General features: G+C 39.8%; 1 protein-coding gene across 3 annotated transcripts in view; it reads left to right on the forward strand.

Moving 5' to 3' along the window:
• Nucleotides 1-8701: 8701 nt before the first annotated feature.
• LOC137993483 (uncharacterized) overlaps nt 8702-18694 on the forward strand; it is a 49956-nt gene continuing 39963 nt past the window's right edge. For 2 of the 3 annotated variants that reach the window (XM_068839374.1, XM_068839375.1), the window contains exon 1: nt 8703-8977. The gene's annotated coding sequence lies outside the window, so the exon portion shown is untranslated. Of the gene's footprint in view, nt 8978-18694 lie in introns of all 3 variants that reach the window. The other variant, XM_068839373.1, reaches the window with a different exon arrangement.

Raw genomic sequence — 18694 nt, forward strand, 5'->3', positions numbered from 1 at the left:
CTTCCAAAACTATAAAGCACAATGTTGACCAAAATTAATATACTTCAAGAATTTTACCTCAAATTAAACTTTGACAAACATGAAAATCAACAATGCAGTCCATTTCTCATAAAGCCCAAATAAATCTATCTTGAGTTACAGATCTGGCATTCCAAACTTTACAATCTCTCCAAAAACAGTAATATTAATCACTGGGTTTTGCACAGCCCTGTAAATGGCAATAAAAATACCAGTTTCCTTGGTGTCAAAACCATTAAAAATAACAACAACATAAGTCCAAACATGCATTTGACGAGCAACTTAATCTGACAATATTCCAGTTATTTCCCTTCTTTGCATGAGCATACCCATTCTCAAGTACACTCAACCGACTACAACGGTTCACTATCACAACAATTCTCAAAGAGCTATACAAATTTTACTAAGGAAATGGCTTATTACCAATATTTTATGGCCTCATAATCCAGCTACATTTTGCAAATAACCAAGAGATTACCAAGGTAAGAGAGTAAATCTCCTATATGGAGCGTTTTCAGTCACGTGACCAGCAGCCATATTGGATTACTGAAACAAAAGAAAGTATACCTGCCAACTTTTTCTGAGATATAGGCGTGAGATTTTTTATCCTAGGAGTGCTGGGGTTTTTGAAGACGACACGATCATTTCCGAAGATTTCCGAAGACGTCTGAGGTCTTCCGAAGTCTTCCGAAGTCTTCCGAAGACGTATAAACGCATATAAACGCGAGCTCGCTCCCAGTGCTTTTCACTTCAAAAATCAGAGATCGCGAGGAAGGTATTGTCATTTATTTATTTTACACATGGTTTTCGTTCCATACATGGGTCTGAGTTAACATATTTTTGGAAATTGTGTTAAGCAAGACGGCAACAACTCACATTTTCCAATCAGGCGTGAGAAATTGGCCCACAAGCGTGAGCCAGCGTGAGATCGAAGTTTTTCAACCGCAGGCGTGAGAGTTGGCAAGTATAAAGAAAGTATTTGCATACAAACAGAGTTCAAATCCCAGAGGATTAGCTTGATACACCATCATGGTCGCCATTCCTTTGTTTTGGAACAATAACATGGTCGCTGTGACGTCATGTGAAAACGCTCTATAGGCCTTATACCCAAGGTAATCCCTCGAAAGTTATTTTTAGACATGGTGCCCAGTTCTTCCGAGGATTTTACTCGCGCGATGCATGGACTGCCTAAGCAATTTTCTCGAAAACTACCTGACAGAAATGTTTTCTGCACTCTCAGCTGTCTTTTTGTTCGGCTGGGCCTTCGTTTGCTTTGTGCTCTTTGGCTGTTCATTATTTTGCCGTTTATTCGGTTTTAAGGAATTTAATAAGCAAACCTCAACGGTAACGGCAACGAGTACAGTGCCTGTGTAGGCAAGGGTTATAATTCTGATCATTTCATTGCCGTTCTTTACTAAACAACAACGTGAAATGACCACATTCTGCATCCCCGTCTAAGCCCCGCTCAAGTTCCCCGCTCCCCGACACTTGCGCCTAATTCTGCCGGTCGAAAACCCCGCGTACCGTGGCAAAAGTGACGGTCCAAAACCGCTGAATTCCCCGGCTAATGCCCCGCATTCCCCGGGTATGGGGGTGCGGGGCTTTCCATTGACTAGTGCATTAAGCCAACTATAGGCTAACCGGTGTGACGTTTAGGCTAACCAGAGTGTTATTTAGGCCAATCAATGTGTTATTTTAATAGGCTAACCATAGTGGCTCGCTGTCTTGCAGATTATCCGGAATGGTTGCAATTTTGCTGGGATTTTGTAAAACCCCCCAGGAATAGGCCTTATCACGGTTTTCGACGCCATCTTGACGGGTAGGCAAAGCAGTCAGAAATTACAGTGTTTGTATGGGAATCCGATAGCAAATAACTTCTTCCAAAATTGAATTTTACACAATTTGTGAATCAAAACGTTAAAATACTAGGGAGAAGATTGTATTCACCAAGTTTGAAGGATGTAGCTTTCCTATAAGTCGCTGAGGTAATTGTTTTAAATTTTGGTCAATTTTCCATACATTTGTCCTTAAATTTTTTTCCCGCGAACCGCGTCTAGACGTTTGTCTACCCAGCCAAATTTACAGACGAATGTGTGGAAAATTCAAAAAAATAACTGAGCGTCTTCTAGCCAAGCTACATCCTTCAAACTTGGTGAATACAATCTTCTACCTAGTATTTTAACGTTGCGATTCTTTTGGAAGTGTTCAAAATCGGCGGGAAGTCTTGTATCTGGACAAAATGAGAGTAGCATGAGAAATACCAGAACAGATGTGACAGTGATAAATGACAAAACCAATTTTATATTTTAAAATGGATGGAATTACTTTGTGAAACAGTAAACCATCTACTAGTGTAGATTTTTGCCTACGCAAAAACAATGGTCAACCTCAATGGTAGGACGGATGCAAGCTTTGCGTATAACCAGCACATTTCTTGTCGACGTCAACAAAACGTGAACGAAAAGAAACCCGGACTCTCATAGGCGCCCCAAGCTCACAACGAGATTTTGCAATGCGTAACTATTATGTAGTAAGAGAGTTTAGTGGTGAAAAGAGTTAAAAATTAAGTTAAGTTGAAAAACTGAACGTCTTTCTCTCGTATTAAACTTTCCCTAACTCAAATATGTTGTTCACTTTTGTTTTGTGTCGATTCATTAGCCATTGCTGATATAGTGGAATCAGTACTCGTTAATTTATACACTCTCAAGCGAAGGTTTGTTTTAGGTGCTTTGCTTTATTACACTGCTTTGCTTGCTTGAGGTGCCTTACTTGCTTACACTGCTTTGCGCTTGCTTTAGGTGCTTTGTTTGCCTGAAGCGCTTTACTTATTTACACTACTTTGCTTTCTTGAGGTTCTTTACTTGCGCACACTATTTTGGTTGCTTTAGGTGCTTTGCTCGCTTGAGGAACTTGCCTTCTTACACTACTTTGCTTGTTTTAGGGTTTTGATTTATAACACTGCTTTGCTTGCTTGAGGTGCATTATGTCCTCCAAATAAGATTGAAACCACAAAAGCGCATTACCACGTAAGCGTAGCAATGACTGCAATCTTCGCAACAGGATGTCATGATCGACCGTGTCTAAGGCAGCGCTCAGATACAAGGAGTGTTACATGACCCTTGTCCATCCTTCTCTGCTGAAGTGAAGTCTTAAGAACAGGCGAGATAGTCTTAAATTTCTTCCAAGCAAAACCTAGAGTTTTATTGGCCTTTATGTCAGAGGTTCGATTAACATGCTCGTTCCGATTAAGATCTTTAGTTAATGTGATACCAAGATGGCTAGCTGACTCAACTGAGGCGAGGGTTTTGCCATGTAGAATGTAATCATCGTGCACAAAATTGGGCTTACGCCCTACACGAAGAACCTTGCACTTATCCGGGTGGAATTCCATTTTCCATTCTTTTTCCCAAACAGCTAGGTTATCAAGATCACCTTGGAGGACTTGACTATCATTAATAGTCAGGTATACAATAGTGTCATCCACGAAGAGCCCCTCTAAGATTGGAGACTAAGGATTCTGGTAGATCGTGATGTAGGAAAGAAATAAGCATGGCCCGAATACCGAACCTTGTGAAACGCCAGAGAGAACTTGCGACTGTCACAAAATTCTCCTTCAATCCATTTATTGGTACAACCGCAGACATCGTAATGGTTCAGCTTTCTAATAAGGAGCCCATGGCTAACCTTATCAAATGCCTTGCTATAAAATGCACTAATAAAGCATCTACTTGATGACCGTCGTGCATGGCGCTAACACGGGTCATTTTATAAAACCTAATAATTGAGTCTCACGTGATCTCCCAGTCCTGAAGCCGTGTTGCAAAGGATAAAGGATGCTGTGGTCACTGGCATGTCGGATTATTAAACTAGTGATTGTATGTTCTAATAGTTACAGCGAATACAGGTCAACGATATTGGCCGAAAAATGCTAGGGTCACTCCTCAAGCTCTTTTTGTAGATATTGACGACAACATTTTCTTTTTGTCCAGTCTTCCGGGATTTCACCGCTCTCATAAGATTCGACAACTATAATGGTCAGAACATTATCTGAGGTCAACTTCTTTGAAAGACAATCGGCTTTACTACAAAAAGCAAGAAATGATGGGACGATTTTACCATTTGTTACAATACATCACCCAGCAGTATCTACCGTTAAGGCAATACTGGCGCAAAACTGGAGCTTAATTCAAAATCAGCCATTGCTGACTGAACAGAATATTCAAACATCCTCCTCTCATATCACATAAAAAAGAGGAAAATCTCTCAATGGGGACATGCTTGTCAAGGACAAAGTGTAAATTGAAGGTCTCTTAATTAGTTGCAAACACAAATCCACTTCAAGGAGACAGTGCAGGCCTGCCACACATCTTTGAACTAAGACAAACACATTAAGCAAGACAAGCACCTCAAGCAAGCAAGGCAGTGTAAGCAAGTAAAGCATTGCAAGGAAGTAAAGCATCTCAAGCAAGCAAAGCAACTCAAGGAAGCACTTGAAAAAAGTGTAAGCAAGCAAAGCACATTAAGCAACTGAGAAAAGCAGTGTAAGCAAGTCAAGCTCCTCAAGCAAGCAAAGCAGTGAAAGGAAGTAAAGCAGTTTAAGAAAGCAAAGCGGTGTAAGAAAGTAAAGCACTTCGAGCAAGCAAAGTAGTGTAAGGATGTAAAGCACCTCAAGCAAGCGATGCAGTGTAAGGAATTAAAGCACCTCACGCAACCAAAGCAGGGTACGGAGGTAAAGCAGTTTAAGAAAGCAAAGCAGATTAAGAAAGTAAAGCACCTCAAGTGAGTAAACCAGTGAAAGGATGCAAAGAAGTGTAAGAAAGTGAAGCACCTCGAACAAGCGAATCAATTTAAGCAAGTCAAGCACCTCAAGCAAGCAAAGCAGTGAAAGAAAGCAAAGCAGTGTAAGAAAGTGAAGCACCTCAAGCAAGCATTAAAGCAGTGTAAGCAAATCAAGCACCTCAAGCAAGCAAAGTAGTGAAAGGAAGTAAGGCACCTCAGTCAAGTAAAGCAGTGAAAGCAAGTCAAGCACCTCATTCAAGCAAAGCAGCGAAAGAAAGCAAAGAAGTGTAAGAAGGTAAAGCACTTCAAGCGAACCTCAAGCAAGCAAAGCAGTGTAAGGTTTTCTTCACACTGAAGAAGAGGGTCCAACATAGGACGGGATACGACGAGACAGGGATGTGCTCCGTTTTCGTTGGCGGGATACGGGATAGTAAATAACCTCACGTTATGAGTTGAAAAGGCTTTAATTTGCTTGGAGAATGAAAAATTTGGCCAAAAGACCATAAAAGACCCTTAGAAACCACGGAAAAAATGTAAAATACTCGGACCTATGCCGCTCACGCAATTTTCTGTTTGTTCTTCCGGAGTAACACGTGACGCGGGTCAAAAAGTAAGTCGATCTCTTTCAACCACGTTGCGTTCGTTGACATGAGCGCAATGGCGACATCGTCTCACTCCGCCAACTTCATATGAACCCTCTGACATAATAAAACTGCGTTGCCATTAATTTTGAAAAGGGAAGCTTTGGAAGCAGTTTCTCCGCGTAAGGAAAGATTCGGGCAGTTATTGAAGAACGAAAAAACGCTAAACAAAATACCGGAAAACGTCAGGTTAGTTTGTCAGTTGTACCAAGCCAAAAACTATGGAAAAGATGTATTGATGACATTTTCTTCCTTTTTGGGACGGCGATAGAGCAGAGGTGGACCATTTTATCAAACGAGCTAATAAATTCTACCCTACCATCAAATTCACGGCCGACTCTATCAAATAACGAAGAGGGTCGTGAAAGGGGCGAAGGCAATCCTAATTCCCAGTCCACATTTGGACAAAATCCCAGTCCTAATGACAAGTTTCCAAAATCGCAGTCCCTGCTACTAAAATCCTAACCGGTGTTATGATAGGGAAAATATAATTTTAGAGCATCGATATCTTCAGTTGTATGAAGCACTTAATGATAAGTCTAAAAAAACATGAAAATACGAGATATAATTTGTATCTGCGTGGGATTGCTAACCCGAGTGTCCGCTGAAAAAGGCCTGCTATCACCTGGCACATGAAAGCATTCTAAATGGTGAAGTCTGCCGCTTCCCTACGTCACTTTCCGAGTCACCGTCATCATCATCGTCGTTACGAAATAATTCGTTAATATAAGTATCCTCACTAGTATCCTCCTCAGGGTCTTCGCCCTCTTCACTAGACTCACAAAAATCGCTAGGCCCAAAGGTCTTACAAATCGGTAGGGTACGTTCAAGGACATTTCAGTTCCTGTGCCTGACACATTTACCATGGCGTCATGCCAATACCTCATCTGAGCTTCTTCCTTTCGATTGCATTGGTTGAAGTGGGTTTAGGGAAGTCGATTCCTGCTAGTCAAGAGGTATGTTGTAGGTAGGAAGCTTTGACATTTAAAAACAAGTCTGTTGGCATCAGGAGGTCCTCACTCTCACATAGCAGTGGCCAGGAACGCCATTCTCAGCCATTAAAATCCCATTCTCAGCAAGGACACTTTATCTCCCATTCCCAGGAACAAATCCCATTTTCCCACCGAAAAATCAAGTCAATCCCAGCTCCCGTTTTACCCCTTCATGACCATTAACGAAATTACTTTCCTCGACGCAGTAGTTTAAAACTCATTATAAGCCGACTGAAACTTTTCAATATACACTCTTCAACTCACGCGGCCACCCCCCAGGCGTAAAAAATGGCTTCATTAATGGTGAGGCAATGAGACTTCTTAGGACTAACCCCGCGGTTAAGACTATTCTCAAGCATGCTTTCTTGTGACGTCAGTCGAGCAATCAGTAGCAAGGGCTAGAGTTTTAAGAAAGCACGTCGTGGTCACATTGAACTTCGGTTCGAGTCGCGCGTTCGTTGAAAATGGATGAATTGTTTCCCAGACTAGTTTCAATCGTTTCTGCTGATGAGAAAGGCGAACCTCTTTCGTCTAAACGTCCAATTGTTCCTGGACCAGTTGCATGAGCAGGATTAAATAAATTGACTTTACTTTTACTTCGAAAACAACATTATTTGAAGAGAGCCTTGAGGAGTTCAAACAACTGAGAGCACGTGGCTATCCAAACAAAACCATAGAAAAAGGCTAACAAGAGGTTTTTGCCTTTTGTCACTACGTACCACCCAGCGGTTAAAAATCTTAAACAGATATTAATGGCACAATGGAGCCTAAAAGCTCCCACAATATCATACAAAACAGGTAAATCTCTTAAGCCCGTTTTAAACGTAATATTTCACATGTGCCGAATCTAATGCAAATGAGAAAAATCTATTGTTTTCGCTCATTTGTATTAGATTCAGCAAATGTGAAATGCGACGATTGAAACGGGCCTCAAAGACACGCACGTCTGCGCAAAAATATAATTTTAAGGGCCGATTTTGTCGCATGCGACAACAGCTTACGACAGGCCCACGACATGATATACGATTGTTGTGTACGTCTGCAAAAATGTCGTAGCGTTTTAAAACTTGTCTTAAAACGCTGCGACAATCGTAAAGTCATGTCGCAGGCCTGTCGCATGCGACAAAATCGTATCGTGTAAATCGGCCCTAAGGCTCTTATGCAGAATGCGCGACGCTCGCAAAAAACACACTGACGGAGTACGTGCAGGACTGCATGTCATAGATCAATTCGGCTGACGCAATCTTGTACCCAATTCAAATCTCTTGGGGTTAAGATTCTTTGTGTATTGCATTTGCATGATAATGTAGCATTCATATGGAAATATTTGGAACAAAACGTTTTTTTCCCGAAGGAACTGAATTGGGTACAACATTGAGCTAGCCGAATTGGTCTATTAACTTCCATCTAGAAATGCAAGCACATAATGTAGACTCATATCAATCCTCTGCAAGTAGCGTTTTTCAGTCTAAGTGAACTTTTGCGTCTAAGTCAAGTCATTACATCACTGCTTAACGTGAGTTCATTAATTATGCCGCTCATTGTACGGCGTGGTTGAGTTATGGGAAAAAATTGTGGCCGAGGCAATGAGCGGCTGGATGAGAAAGCACTGGCTGTGAATCACGTCGCCGAAGCGGAGGGGGGTGAGCAGAAAATCCCTTCAGACTTACCGGCTTGCGTATCTCTTTCGAAATGCCACGAATCTACGAAAACAGATCTTTAAGTAAGGAGATATTGCACGTGGTAATTCATCACTTTATTATGCATCGGGCAATCAAAAGCACAAAAGTTACGTAACCCACGCATTCTGGAATTCCGCGGCATAAACATTAGTGAGAATAGCGGCGGGGTGCGGGATTGAAATAGCCTATTTTGGACCCTCTGAAGAAGGGTTATACGCCCAAAAAGTCTGTGATTTCTAAAAAAACTTCTGACCCTTTTTGATATTTATTTTATATCACTCCACTTGTTAAAGGAGTCGTATCCTGCGTAGCAGGTGGTTTGGCGAATTTTAGACGCTTCTTTCCGCTGGGATTGACTTTCGAGTGATCGTTTTGAATATGGCCGTATGAAAACCTCGGACCGAAATCAAACAAGAACGCGAGAGGGGAAGGGACGAGATGAAGAAGTGAGAAACCGCTCGTTCTTCTCGCCCCCTCCCCCTTCGCTTGCTTTTCGCGTGACCTTTGTATTCAAACGATCACTCGAAAATCAACCTTGGTGGAAAGAAGGTTCTAAAATTTACCAAACCACCTGCTACGCAGGCTGAAGCAGTCGCTTTTGTTTTAATTTAATACCGGTACACTATACGTTGGCTTACTCCAAGTATCAACCCTATAAAACTTTTCGTCCACCATGACGCTGCTCATTGGTCGAAATTTGTCACGTGAAACCTCTTCCATGGCGCAGCCTTGCCATAGGTAAGAGGAGTGAAGGAGAATGGTGCATGAGTTGCTGGTTGTTTCCGATTTCGCTGAGTTATGAAGCAGATGAAAAGGGAATCAAGGCCAGACTGAAGTACTGTGGGGAAAGCCTCGTAAACCTTTGGTAAGCGTTTTTAAACACTGTAAAGGAAAATACTCGATAGAATGACGATCCTCCGACATTGGGCCCTGATATGCGGAAATAGCGATGTTTTCTTCAAGCTTTATTTTGCTCCATTTTTAATTTACTCATGGGCTTCAAGTTGTATACATCATGTAGACCTGCCAACCCCCAAGAGTGAAAAGAAACTGGTGGTGGGCTCAAAAAAACCATGAGATTGAGCAAAAAAATATGTAGATTTTGCAAAAACGTCACCTGACTTAATTATTCAATCTATACAGTATATGGTGCCCTTGGTGCACGACTTTTCCGAACATGATGTTATATTTCCTCGTTAACTAAATTACTACCAAAAGCAAATGTGTCCGATGATTTCTTAATTATTCTTCTTTCACCTGACCAAATTTCCGCTTTCCTGCTGTCGGTGATTGTTTGTTGTGTTAATCTATCTTTCTAGAAAGGCTCTGCTATTGCGGCTCCGTATAAACTTGTGTAAAGATAAAACGTAACGGGAACACGTGTCTTTTTGCAGAACAGATTTACAGATAAACTAATTTCTGCGGTTGGAAATGAATTTGCTGCACAGTTTTTAACATGTGTTTTATCGACTCTTAAAAAATATCAACAGCTTTCGCATAGGGGTCCTTGGTCCGGTAACTAGTCATCTCGCCACCAGGAAGACTCGCCACCAGCAAACTCGCCACCAATATGCAATCAAAGTCGCCACCAAGACGAGTTATCTCGCCACCATGCTGTTCCTTAATTTTTTAAGTTAAACTTTACCGAGTTTGTCTACTTGATGCATCTAAAATTAAAAGGTAAAGTAAGTTACACGCTGGACTGACTCACGGAAAAAAAATGAAATAGGAAAGACATGTAATCTTTCCTCTCCACGAAATTTACTTATTCGAAAATGACTGACGAATTAAAGTCTGTATCATCATGATGGAAGTCGTCGATGATCCGCGGTGAAGTTCGATCCTTGTTGAGTTGTTTTAGCTGCTTAAAGTGCCCCTAACCCTTCAACTTATTTTTTTTGGGGTAGATTTTGACATCTTTCAAGAACAACTCAAGCTTGGACGATGTCCTTTTCTTACGAAACGCTCGATACTTTGGCCGAGTGGGGGACTAATGCGAACGATAGGTGAAAAAATAGTCAAGACCACCTCCACTTTCAGCGCTCGTAAAAAAAGCCCGGATTCAATATTTTTGAATTTTTTTTTCGAAAATAAGTTATTGAAAGGTGTCAAAATCTACAAAAAAAAAGTTGAAGGGTTAGGGGCACTTTAAGCTATAAAGTTTTTATGTTAACATAACTGAATCAAAAACGCCATCAAAACAATGCAAACTCATTAACGTTCTTGTGCGGCACGCAGGAAAGGAAGGTGAGATTTTTTCAACTTCAATAGGGTATTGTTTCAAGACTTTAATTATATGCCACCCTAACAAAGAGCAGATGCTGCGATTTCAATCCAGACCGAGCTTGACCTTTGTGATTTCAATTGGATTTGATCTGGTTAACATCGTTAGTAAGCAGTCGTAAACTAACTATCAACAGTACTAAGTGACCACATCGTTCTACACCTAAATAATCTGAGCAAAACACACTGCGATTGAAAAGGTCAAAACAATAAGTATTAATTATGGCTGCTTGTGCGGCACATTGCAAAGAAAGTGATAGTTTTTCAACTTCAATAGGATGTATAAAGACTTTAATGACTTGAATATCGTCCAATTACATCGCTGCGATTTCGAATCCGCCTTAAGCCGGCTTTCCAGTATAAAAGGGCTGCGATTTTTGCTCTAGTCATTCCGTAAACCAACCATTCCAACTATGGACAGCTACTACTGTATATTTTGCTCCGAAGAAGTCACTTGAAGACACTGTTATTATAAAATATATAAAAAGCTGTTGAGAAGTTTTCTTGAATACCCTGGAAATGTTTTAGTATATTTGTTATAATTAAAAGAGGTCAATTTTTTCCTCAATCTGTAAAATCTCTCATCCTATTTTTAATCTAATTTTTTCGTCCAACCCCCCCCTTTTCCTTCATTTTTTTTCGGCTGGCCCCCCCTTTCCAGCCAATTTTTTTTTTGTGCCCCCCCCCCCCCCCCAAATCCCACCAGCCCCCCCTTTCTCATAAAAAATGAACGGTCCCTAATCCTGACAAATATGTGTAAGCTAACCTATAGAAACCATGCCACACTATTACTATGCCGGTGAGTGCTATAATAGCTCTGACTAGAGTCACCAAAGCAATACGAGATGGTGATGCCTTGGTGGCGATTTGGTGGTGGCGAGATGACCCTTGGTGGCGAGTTTACTGGTGGCGAGTCTTCCTGGTGGCGAGGTGACCATAAACCCTTGGTCCGTGACTTATACTACGTATGACCCCAGAGAACTTAATTCTCGCAAAGCAGATAAAGAAAACGTTCAGTAAATGGTAAAGGCCCATTTTTAGTTTAGACACGACGCGCGCCCGCATGATTTCGTGTATCACGAAATTATAAAAATTCGAAAATCTCAGAAAACGTTCTAGTATCTTCTTCGTCAGAAGCTATTCGTCGATAAATCTTTTAGGTCTGATTTGAACGCGTTCTCTACTTATCATTTTGATAATTTTATCTAGTATGTCATGAACGTTTTTTTTCTTTAAAATATTGCTATTTAAGTCGAAATAGTATCGAACAACATGACGAATAGAGGTTTTGCACGGCAGCCATGTTGCATGGTAGGAACAATAGGTTCTTTTTCCTATGGGAACTAATGTTCTTTCTAATGCAAAACATTTTCATTGTTCCTGCCATGCAACATGGCTGCCGTGCAAAACCTCTATTGCAGAAGGGAAGTTTGCTCGCCGCTCCACGAAGACAGCAACCTCTGCCACTCTTTTTAGCACAAGCATCTTTACAAGAGCATTTTACTTCTGCGTCCCAGGTATCCTAACACATCGAAACTGACAAAGAAAAAGTAAGTTTAAATAAATAAGCCATGCATTTCAGCACTGAAATAATGCCACCTAGCTCATTAGGTTCAGAATTGTTCTATCCCTGAATAGGCAAACTGTAAACATTCCACCCCAGTGATTCTCCAATGTCTAAATCAGGCAACTCCATAAAGATAAAAGGTAATTTCAGCGATTTCACTTGTTAAAATCACCCGGTAAACCACACGACAATCAGGCTAATGGCGATGTTTCTTGTCTTCAACAGCATAAATTGGTGTGACAAAAATAGTTGGCCAATTGGAATATCCTATTCGAGATTCAAAACGATAACAAACAATCGCGTTGCGTCTAGGGTGAAAATTGGCCTTTAACAGAATATTTTCAAACTCTTCTTCATACATGTTTATGGATGGGTTACCTTCTTTTGTATGTCTAGAATACTTATATGGTCTTAAAATGAAATGGAGCTTGTGTTGGGAGACGGTCAACTGAAAATAGAAGCAGATTCTTGACAACGACATCCAGTACAACTGTAGCTGAGATATATCAAGGATAAAGAATAAATAAATGTTCATGTTTGTACAGAAATTATAGGGATTCACAGGTATTTTTTTGGGCTTTTTACATGATTCGCGGACCTAGGACCAAATTCGAATACGAAGGGCTCGCAATTACGTTCACCTTTTTTCGAATTACAAGAGTAATAGTTCAATTTGGAACTTGCCAATTCAATATTATTGCAAGAAACAAAAAAGCTATCTTCAGGGAAAATTTCAGTTTGTGGCGTTTTTATTCAGGTAAGACATTCAAGATTATCCTTTTTCTCGTGGACCACGGACACCATTCTCTACGTAGGTGAAAGTTAACTATTAGCACTGCTGTACAACTGTAGAGTTAAAACTTGGAAGTTACCAGTAAATCCTGTTTCTTTTAACTTGTGTTTAATAGTCTCTGTTATAAATGGTACATGAAGTTGCCTTTTTCGATGACCGAAAAAGTTCATTGTCAGGTTTCCATTTGTAGGATGGCGTGGTTGTCTCAGAATTGGCTAGCTTGATGGCCAAAATGTTTGACAGTGTCCCATCAATGTTTAAAGAAGAACGGCTGTCAGTTTTATTTTTGTGTACTATACTGAAAAGCCGTTCCTCTTCAGCATTGCTGTGTGGAATTACGAGTACTGTTGGGGTACCTTGGACAGATTTCTGAACCTCAGAACAGAGGTTTCAGGTTGCTGCATTTGTCCAATGTACCACCATAAAACATCAGCACGATAATGGCACACCATGGTTCCGTCTTCCTCCACTGAATCCGCTACTTTAGCATCTTGTCATGCACCCTAACCAATTTCAAAACTGAGGGTTTGATAGTTGCAAAGCTCTTCAGTCGCAAAGCTTTTCATACAGTGTACATGTATCAATATTGAAACTCGAGTAAAAGGTGTTTTGTATCTATCATAAAAATACTGCACACTATCCCACTGTGCTTCCAGCCACTGTGCTTCCATCAACCTGAACTGCCTTTCTGATCAAATTATCCTTGAGTGGAAATTTACTCAAAATATAATCTAATGAACTTTGAAAATAGAAGCGGGCAGTAGCATAGAATTTCTGATACAAAGTTACTGAAATGTTTCCTTCATTCAAGGGTCTGTCAAGTGTAGGCTTTGTAACACCCCCAAGGAAGATGGTGTGGTAAACTTGGCCTGAATATTTCCTCATCCAAGTTATTCATGCTATGAAAATATGATAAATCTTAATTCAAAATAATCATTTCCTTGCTATCCCATGAGGAATCAAGCTAATGTTTTAATTTGAGCGTCAACAATCACTTTATGTCTGGTCCCGAGGGAAACAGTAATATACTAAACTATTAAGTTTTGTCTTCCTGAGAGTCCTTATGTTTCCCGAGATGTAGTCTAGGGTAGCCTGGGTACCAGAGGTTTTCTCACGGAATGTTTTCCGAGTTGTGGGCCGGAGGTGTGAATCCGTGAGATAAACCTCAGGCAAAGAGCGCCTTGACCGTGTCAATCACAGCTATGGTTTCCATTCGGGATCACATCCAAAGTCACAGGAAATACATGTATCACATCATTTTGAAAGGAAATGGATTGATCAAACTTGGGAACGCGGGCATGCAGAGCTTAATTGTCTCTTTTAATATTACAAAAATACTTCGGCTTTTACATTTCTTAAACTACATGTAGATGAAAATGAATAAACTGTCAAAGGAGATCATAGCCAAGACCTGCACGAGATAAAGTTTTTGAACTTTGATAAAAAATTCAGTACATTGAACACAGTTGACTCTTGCGCTGACTGTTTACACTGTTTAAACTCTTTCCCCATAATATTTCGTGCAATTTAATTTTTCGACTTTCAGAGATTATTTCCTTAATATGTAAACTACCACCCCTCAGCTTTCTAAAATCATGGAATAGGAATTTGACATCGAAATCCCAAATTTTCAGAGGAGTTTCAAAACATGCAGGGTTTTTGCTACAGTTACATGCAAGACACGCAATGACTGAACACCGCTCTCACAGAACGCAGCCGGAAAATTAAATACACATTACAGTCTCTATTACAGTCTGAGTGTGGCAGAGAAAAATAATGATCCATACAAGATTTTCTTTGTTGAGTCAAAACCGTTTGGAATTCATCAGAAAGTAGCAACATCAATTGGACAAAGGATTGATTTCCGAGACAAATCGCTGGTTCAATGCATTCTCAGCAGTTTTCAGCATTTCATCTTGGATTGTTCATTCTGTAGCCTTTAAGGTAAAAGTTATTTGCTGTCAACTGCTCTCTCACACGATCCTTTTCGGCGGAATTGTTACCATTATGCAGGGAGATGACTGATCATCAAGTTCTTCTCGCATAAACACAAAGCCTTAATAAAAAAAGACTTTTCCCAAACTGCAAAGTGGGAAGAACAGCCAAAAATCAGTTTCACCGAGTGATAGTACGCCCTCATTGTAATTGTCGCCTAATCACAGTGCTTGGCACATTCAGTAAAACTTCCAAATTCTGGATGTTTACATACACCCGGGATTGTAATTGGTTCAGTGCTATCAAAGAAATGGCTCTCTGGGCCAGAGGCTCTTCTCGTGGGTTGAAAATGAGAGCGTGTATGAGACGAAGACTGCAAAAAGGCCTCTGACACCCAGGTTAAGTCGAGAGAAACATCAGGACTTGAGGGAAAACAGAACTAACCAGCTTCCGGAGGGACCAGACATTAACCCATTAATTGGCTCCCAGGGGTTCCCCATTGACGAGTAAAATTCGCCTGGAGTTAGACAGTAAAATTGTCTGGCATTAGAAAGAGAAGAATACTAAGTCTGGCCGGCTTAGGCCGGTTTGGGCATCAAAGGGTTAAATGCTTTGTTACATAATTATTTAGAATTTTCCTTCAACAATCACAGCAAAACGTCCGGAGTGGGCAACAACTGTGGAATTGTATCCCAGTCGGGATACATTTGAATTTTATCAGGGGCACATGACCAAGAATCAACCAATCACAGTGCTTGTTTGGTTAAGTGAAAGTCTAGGTATATTACAATGGGGTACATTATAAGGTTTGCGAACACGTCTAGGAGTAAAAAATAAAGAACACGAATCAAACAAAAATGCCCTACCTTGTCTTTTTGGTACCTTATCACATTACCTTATCAGTGTTTTTGTGGCATAGTCTGGCTATTATTTTCAACTTGATTACACTGGGTTATAGGTTTGCTGTTTTTCTTTCTCTATATTAATTTTATTTTCGACTCCTAAACATGACTGTTTGCAAATTCCCCACACAAACCCTTATTATAACTTGTGTAACTGATCATGACACTCGAATTACAACAATTTAGCGTGGTGTGCCTGTGACTCTTTTTGCTCGAAATACTAAGAGCAGTACCTGAAACACTAGCAATGTTTTTGTGTCCTATTTAACACCTGGAATGTGTATGGAATGAAAACCTAGTAATGTGATCACAGACAAAATGATCTATGTTATGGACACCCACCCTCAAATAAAATTAATGTCTACATGTATAATACTGCTAGGTTTGTATCAGACGATGCCCCCATTCTCACAGACACACTTCTCACACCCAATGAAATTACTTTAAGTTATGAGGAAAAAGAGAAATGAAGCAAAATCTTCCAATTTATTTTGTTTTTTGGTTGATCAACAACAGTTTGCATATTGTATTTTGTTCAATGTTGGGTTCAAATTGAAATTAGGATATTAATCTCTTGACTGCAGGTAGTAATGGATGGACTTGATAGTCTGCTATTTATGAACTCTCTTATGTTTTGCCTAAAGCACATTAGTTTGTGTATACAGTGAATCCCTCATACAGTGTATCTTAAAATAAAGAGACGCTTTGGGCATCAATCAGATCATTTGATGTATGTAACACTTGAAGTAAATTTCACTTTTCAAACACCGTTTATTTTTAATTATAATAAAACGAAAGTTCACAGCCAACTAGTTTCTATATACGGGTATCAAGGAAATATCCATGGAAATTCAGAATTTCGAGAGCAAAGTTCAAAACTTGCACACGGAGTTGAAAACTTGGTTCAATTTTCATAACTACTGGTCTTCAGATCAGTACAGCATTAATTTATAAATTATAATATATTCCTTGAGTTACTAACCCCCCTTCTTGGGGCAAACCAGTAATGGGTGTACAATAATGTTATGTGCCTGTAAGGTCAAGCAAAAGCTGCAAGATATTTTGGCATAAGCCATAAGGGATGTCAAATGTAGACTAAATCATTTTATGAATTTTAAATCCTGTCCACTGTAGTCACCTTTGTCAACAATATGTTTACAAATGAACCAGTCATGGAGATGGTTGTAAATTAACACAGTCAAAGAAGATTGTGCATACAATGCAAAAGGGAGAGGTTCCACAAACATGTACGTGCAATGTATTGGAGATTGTGCTGTACTAATCAGAAGCAAAATCTAGGAAAATGGCAAAGATGGAATTAAAAATTATCTTTGGATCTGCCAAGAAAAGAAATTTTTGTCAGGGAAACTTAATTCAGAATTCCAAAACCAAACAAGATCAGGACCTAACAGTATACTGATCATAGAGAAGATGGTGAAGATGAACAGTCATTGCAAAGGTTATGGGAACAGATTCTACCTTATACAGATAAAACCTCACAATACTTCAACTCAAAGCAGCATCGTCTGACACAGTAGAAAGAGAATTAATTTTGTAGATGAAAGAAGTCCACATAGTGAACTCACATCAGTGAGCCCAGAGACTCACCTATTAACGACTGTTGTAAGCATCGAAAACAATGCAGTTACAAAAGAGTCTTAATAGACCTCTTTACGGTTGTCTGCTTAGTTACCTGGCCTTTAAATGAAAGTGAGGCTAGTGTTGACCTTGCTGTGATACAGACCTCCCTCCTTTTCATATGTTAAAGATGTTTTTGTCATGCTAATTAGTAAGAATTTACATAAGAAAAGCAGTGAGGTTTCCATCAAAGCAAGGTCAACTCCAGCCTCACTTTCATCCATAGGCTGGGTAACTAAGCACACAACAGTAAAATGGTCTATTACAACAAACACCAAGAGAGAAGGCAATGCAAGAGCATTTAAGCTGAATCTACACCGACAGTAAGAAGTTCACTACTGGTGTGGGGCCATTTACAAGAAGGTCATAATCAGTGAAATTGTCTTTGACCTTTACATCTACAACGTAACATAATTTTTGCAAGAACATCCAGAAGCATCCAGATGAAAAACTGCAAATGTCATCAAGACTTTTTAACTATTGCCATCAAGAATACAAGTATTTTCAATCATTAGCAAGTGCAAATTTAGAAAACTGGAAGAACACCATTATTACAGTCATGACTCAATACTGTATAGTTGCGTCTTTCTATTTTCCATTAAGATTTGTGCAGTCTGCATTTCACCTTTTTAATAGCACATTTACATGTACCATTCTAGTGAATAAGGAAGAAGAATAAAGGTAAATATCAGGCAACATAAATGATAACTCGTTTGAAGGGCAGATTAACAAAACGTCCATGCAGTTTTATTCAGCTGGGGAATTGGTGACCCTGTTTTCAAAAGGTGTTATGCTTAAGGTTACTTGAATACATGTGAGTGAAGAAATATGCCATGAATATTGCCAAACCCTCTGTGCAGTATTATAATTTTTATTAGAATTTCTCCTTTTTGAAGTTCTATTAATTTTGTTAATGTCCATTGCCCATGTTCTTCCTTCATATTACTATTTAATTTGTTTCTCTGTGGAGTTTTAAAACATTTGCCAGTTTTTAAATGAGCTTATGTCAGTTTTAGCACTTTTTATTTTCTTCTGCTTCTGGAAAACTTAATAATTTCCCTGCAGGCAGAGTATAGAGGTACCGGTATTGGTCAACACAAGGTGGATGTACATGTATCATATTGCATCCTAGCTAGTAAATCAGAATTTTCCATCTGCTGGTCTAATCAGGGATTAAAGTTCCCCTCCATGCAGTGCATTTGAATTGGAGAGGCTTTAAAACACCTGTCCACTTTGCAAGATAAGATGATGTCAAAGACTCGCTAGTTTAAAAATGCAATGCATGTGCACTTGCCTAAATATGCAGCACGGGAGTTTTATGCTTTCAGACTTTTAAACTTGTTTTTGCATGAAAAATAAGCTGCGTTTACACACTGCAGTTTTAAGCAAGTGACTGTTTGACGTCGTCTTATCCCAGATCCAGCCCTCTGAGGTTTAATCGGTTAGTCTTGAACGTGAATAATG

This window comes from Montipora foliosa, chromosome 2 (assembly GCF_036669935.1).
Source record: "Montipora foliosa isolate CH-2021 chromosome 2, ASM3666993v2, whole genome shotgun sequence".
Lineage (NCBI taxonomy): Eukaryota > Metazoa > Cnidaria > Anthozoa > Scleractinia > Acroporidae > Montipora > Montipora foliosa.